The sequence below is a fragment of the Hetaerina americana genome, unplaced genomic scaffold (genome assembly GCF_022747635.1).
Source record: "Hetaerina americana unplaced genomic scaffold, ioHetAmer1.1.p SCAF_7, whole genome shotgun sequence".
Classification (NCBI taxonomy): Eukaryota; Metazoa; Arthropoda; class Insecta; order Odonata; family Calopterygidae; genus Hetaerina; species Hetaerina americana.
The window spans coordinates 24,191,137-24,197,341 of NW_027287316.1; positions in this window are offsets into that span (position 1 = coordinate 24,191,137).

A 6,205-nucleotide genomic window follows, 5' to 3' on the forward strand; every position below is an offset into this window, starting at 1 on the left:
TTTCATTTTTTAAGTTTCTATAAAATATATACAAAAAAATTGAGAAAAGTTTCATAGCTGGTAACAGTTTCATCATTACAGCTGAATAAGATATAAACATGTCAAAAAGGTAGGTGACTCCACTTTTGTTCAATTAATTTCTTCAGCCCATGAAACATTTATTAAATACAGCTTAAGTTAACTTTACTAAAGGAAAAAATTATTTTACTTGTGATTGGCCCATTTCTTTACCATTGGTCCAGGAAAATATCCACAAGTTAATGTACAGGTAGAACTGCCACAATTGGTCTTTCGATTTATTTTTTCCTTTTTCATAAGAACCACACAAGGCATTCCACGACCGAAACAGGTTTAAGCTCAGATATATTACCAGCCTGCTGCATCTTGTATTTTTATTAAACCATGCAAGTTATTTCGAGTGCCTATGAAACCTCGTAAACTCTAAATAATATGCATTAAACTGAAGGCTTGATCTATATTCAGTGACTTTTAAAAGTGGTATTCCTGCAAAACCCAAATTTATAAGACAGTTTTGAAGTACACAGAAAAAATGAATGTCCTTCAAAATTTAGGCCTAGTTGCAACAGAAGTTTTTTCAATGTATTATTGTTACTAGCGTAATCTGGAGATCAGGATGGTGTTGTGGCTAACATATTGACTTCCCACCCTGTGGGCCTGTGTTCAAATTCACATCGTGTGAGTATGCCATCCGTTGGATGGGATGTTAAGCTGCAGATCACTTGGTGCCTTTCGCTAAGAGCAGGCTAATGCCAATGCCGGGTTCCTCTCCAACCTTCATCCTTTCTTGTCCATCCCTAAAGGTGCAACTGACCTGAGCCATCGGTCGTCTCCCATAAAAACTACTACTACTTATGTAATTTACAGGTTAATCTATGTTTTGAATGGGCAAAACTACCAGATAAATATTATCCTGTCAAATTATTAATTGATTAATATATCCTGTCAAAACACAACCCAACATCCTGCTCTACAACGAGCCCCCTCTTTATCTCTGTTTACTTCCTTCCTCTCTTCATTCTGTCTAACTACCCTATCCTATTCTTGCCCTTTCCTCATTTTCATAACATACTCCTCCCTATCAGTCTTCAGCACTCCACTGCCGATCAATATACTTTTCATCCTATTTTCTGCCTACTTATGATTTCTACTAACAATCCCTACACCACCATTTCTAGTACTTCCTCATTTGTTTTCCTTTCTGTCCACTTCACCTTCTCCATGCCCACATTTCATAAGCATCCAATCTATGTCTATCATCCTGCTTCAGTGACCATATTTCCAAGCTGTACATATCTATGCTCCTTGTGAATGTTTTAACGAGCTTTTCTTAACATCCTTACTTAATTTCCCTGTCATTAATTCCCTCCACCTTATGAAAGCCTCTTTGCCTAGCAGTTATTTTCCTTACATCCCTTTTACTTAGACCATTTTGGTCTAAAACAGTTCCGATATATAAACTAGTTTTTAGCCTTCCTATTTTAAAGTTGAGCTTAGCCTTTTTCTCCCTGGATAATTGCACAACTTTTGTTTTATTTATCTTGATTCTCATGCTGTATCTATCGCGTTTGAGTTTCCATTTCACTCAGCAATGCTTTCAACCACTTGGCAGACTGACAAACCAGAGCTTGGTCATTAGAAAAACCAAAGTGATTCTATGAATTTCCCGCAGCCTTTCATTCCCATCTCCAGTTCTTCACATTCCTCTTTTATCATTTTCCCTACATACACGTTGAACAGAACTGGTGTTAATGTTCTCTATTTGTTACCTGTCTCAATTTATTATTTAACTCTTTGTAACTTCTTCTGCCTAACTCTGTTTACATTCTTCCATTTCTTTCTCTTACCTTTCTTTCTAAACATCTCATCTGTGACCCAAGATTCCTAGTCCTTCTCCCATTGACGGTCCCTATAGTTTCTTTCGCAGCTTTTGATTACTGTTTTGATATACTACCTTGATCAAAAAGTTCCCGGAATAACCACCGTGTGGCGCTCCCATCATTCCGATTTGAGTTCTGTTTTTTTGTTAAATTGGTACATCTGTTGTTGATATTCCCTTTAAATCTTAGTGTCATAACTTGACATTTGCAAAAGTTACGTAGCCAAGAGTACATCTATCTCTGTGTGTGTTGGCGATTTTTTACAATTGCAGAAATGGATTTAAATTTGCAACAACGAACTTGTATTAAATTTTGCGTAAAAAACGGATTTAGTGGCGCACGGACGTTGGAAATGTTGGAAAAGTGTTTCGGCAACGATTCTCTAAAAAAACGGTCGTTTACCAGTGGCACGAGCGGTTCAGAAGTGGTCGTGAGTCAATCGAAGATGATGAACGCAGTGGCAGACCATCGACATCGAAAGTCTGTGAAAAAATTGATAAAGTAAAAGAAATGTTGGTCAATAACCGCAAATTAACCATCAGAGAAATAGCGGAGGACTTGAACATTGCCTATGGATCCGCCCAAGACATTGTGGTTAATGATTTGGGTTTCCGTCGTGTAGCAGCAAAGTTGGTGCCAAAAGACCTCAATTTCATGCAAAAAAGAGACCGTGTTGACGTCGCAAAAGACATGATTTGCGAGGCTGAATCCGATCCCACATTCATCAAAAGGATCATTACTGGAGACGAGACGTGGGTTTATGAGTACGACACGCAATCCAGACATCAGGCAAGTGAATGGCGTTCACCAAATGAGCCGAGACCAAAAAAACCACGTCGTTTTCAGTCAAAAAAGAAGGCAATGCTGACGGTTTTCATGGATTACAACGGTGTAGTGCATCATGAATTTTTGCCAGAAGGCCAGACAGTAAACAAAGAGTATTATTTGGGCGTTATGAGACGTTTGCGTGAAGCAATTCGCCGAAAGAGACCAGAAATGTGGGCAGAAAACTCGTGGATTTTGCACCATGATAACGCACCGTCGCACAGTGCTATCATTATTCGTAATTTTTTGACGAAAAATGCAACAAATACCATCCAACAGCCACCGAATTCACCTGATTTGGCTCCCTGTGACTTCTTTCTGTTCAATCGAGTCAAAAAACCATTACGGGGAACGCGTTTTAGCAGCCGAGAGGAAGTAATGGAAAAATCGCAGGAAGCACTGATGGACATACCGAAAACCGAATATAAAAAATGTTTCGAGGATTGGATCAAGCGCTGGCATAAGTGTGTTGCAGTCGATGGGGATTACTTTGAAGGGGACAATATAGATTTAGATGAATAAACTTGTATTTTTAATTTTCTGAATAAATTCCGGGAAATTTTTGATCAAGGTAGTATTTCCATTTTTCCCTGATAGTATTCAGCTGCTTTCCCTTGCGTATGATTTTCCCTACAGCCTGCCGATACTCTTTCATTGTCATTCCAGTCATTGAAGTCACCGGTAATAATAACATGGTCATAGTTCGTGATTTGGGAAGATAAGGCTTCAGTCAAGTTGGAAAAATAACCCACCTTGAATGGGAGGTAAAGATGTCCAAAAGAATATTTTGTAGGTTGAAGGTTATCTTTAAGAATGCAAACTTAGGTCTTATGCAGTAAATGGAAGAACTTTTTGATATAATTTTGAATGAGAGATCTTTTCTCACATAGACACCTACCTTTAGGGAGGAATTCTGGTGCAAAGGGGCAAAAAGATTTGCTGAAATTGGCAACAGTATTTTGTGCGTAGTTGGGTAAAATGTGCCGACTCCAGGTCATTTTCAAGGAATTCAGTCGTGTATGAGGGACAAAGATTAGAGATGTTACCAGCATGGGAAATGATCTGCAGAAAATATGAACTGATCTCACAACTTAAAGGAATCGGTAACTAGCTTTAGCTTATCAGGAATTGTCATTTCATATTCCACGTTCACAGACCTATTTCTTATATTTCCAAAAAATTTTATCTCTTCCTCATTTTTGCAGAATTTTTTATAAAATGGATTAATTTATGACTTTTTTCACCTCCCTATATTCATGACTAAGTGGCCACCCTGTACATACACAATTATAAAATCTTTTCAAAAATATTTGAAAATATGACACAAAGTAGGACATGGATCACGTGAGTAGAACTGCCCCAGAGATTCCAGCTACAGGCATGCATGTTATAAATAGATTGTTGAACTGGAAGGAACCAAACATAATTTCTCGACTTAAATTTTCTTGAGTATTGCAAACATATTTCATTCCTGGAATTTTGATGCAAATGTGTGGTGTGAGGTGGGTTCCAGCTACTTTTCTGGCTTCCCACCCTGAGGGTGCGGGTTCAAATCCTGGCAGTGTGGAATATTTTTCAGAGGTATCTCGATCCCTACTTGAGGTGCTTTGTGGAAGGCACTTTGAGTGAGTACGCCGTCCTTCGGATGGGATGTTAAACTGCGGACCCCTTGGCACCTTTCGTAAAGAGTAGGCCAATGCCAACGCCGGGTTTCTCTCCACCCTTCATCCTTTCCTGTCCATCCCCTATGGCGCAAATGACCTTAGCTGTCGGTCGCCTCCCCTAAAAACTACTACTACTATTCCAGCTACTTTTGATTTCATGCATATTGAATTATTTCATGAACAGGATTCAGAGAGGAAAATATGATAAGTCTAGGACCTAGGGTAACACTGTATCCAATAAATAAAATCTTACACTCACCATCCACTATCATCCTTGCTGCTTTCAACCCTTTTATATGCAAAGATATAACTGTCCTGGGTGGATTCTTCAATCGCTGCATCTCTTCTCACTGCCCATATTTGGAAGTCTTCAATCTCCTTATTAATAAAAGACTTCCAGGCAAACATCACCAGCAGGTTCAAGTGGCATGGCAGAGATTCTGTTTTATCAGTATTATCAGTTTCCACCTCCAAGACATTTCTCATTTCAGTTTCAGGTTCATGTTTCTTATTCATTGTTGCCAGCTATATTATCTGTTAGGTACAAAAAAAGACAAAGTGATAAACATTGTGATTTTGGTGAAAAGAATGATGTATTTCCTATTTCTGCTTTTGGCATTTTTAGATGGTGTCATTCTAAATACTAAGGAGCTAAACTACCTGCATCACTTAAGGATTTCATAAGCATCAGGTTTATACTTCAAATAAAGAAAACATGCAGGAAACAAAAAATGACAAGATATGCACGCAGTCAATCACAGTCAACTAATCAATCATCATCAATTTTTTCTTACCTGTGGTCTTTTAGGCAAACACAACTGATTTTCCAATGAAATTAGTGTTAATTTATACCACAAATTTATATTTATAATGGTCATTTGTGCCTACTTTTTGCTCAAATGCAGCTTTCGTTTCTTTTTTTTACAATTCCATAGAACTCTAAAAAATAGTGGTAAAATTGGATTCATGGGAATAGGTTGTGTCCAAAATCGAAATAATACAAGCAGCTTATCTTAAATGAGGATACTTCATTTCCATATTGAGTTTTGAAAATTTGGAGGTGGTTGCAAATGCTGTATAATTTATTTTATGTCAGCAGTGTAAGACCTACCTGAGAAATCGGAAGCCCATTGGCATTAAAATAAATTTTTCATAGATCATTTAAGAATATGATGGTAGGATCTGTGCCTATGTGTTCCAATTACTGTCATGATTTGTCTTCAAATTTTTCATCTTTTATCAAAAGCCAACAGGTCTTCAACCTTGGAATAAAATCAAATTCTGTTATGATGAGGTCCTGTTGTGAAGGTTGCAGTTTTCTTCTTCATAGCCAACATTGTTCCATCCGATAAGATATATATTTTTCTCCATTCCTTGCAGTGCTAAGCTGAAACATTGCAAGTGTTCCATTGCACCAGTTAGGAATATCAAATCCCATAACCAGTTATCATTCATGATGTGGATAAGATGTCTTTTTTTAAATATCCAATTGTTCCCGGCTCAACCATGTGGAAATTCATTTTAATAAAATTAAGAATACAAAGTAACTTTCCACTGTCCTTTATTAGCGTACAACCAGTTTCAACGCTCAAGCGTCATCATCAGGTACTTGTCTTTTTTTTATCAAATTTTACAGACTTGACTCTTTTTTCAGGCTTGAGTAGCTTAAATTTATGAAGTACCTCATAAATTGACATTTACCAAACAATGCAGTAAAATGATATGTCATTTAGAAAATCTTGTTTATCTAAATTTTCCAAGAAATTCTTGAACTGGTGATTATTCTTGGCATTTGTTTAAATGTACATCACAACTTGA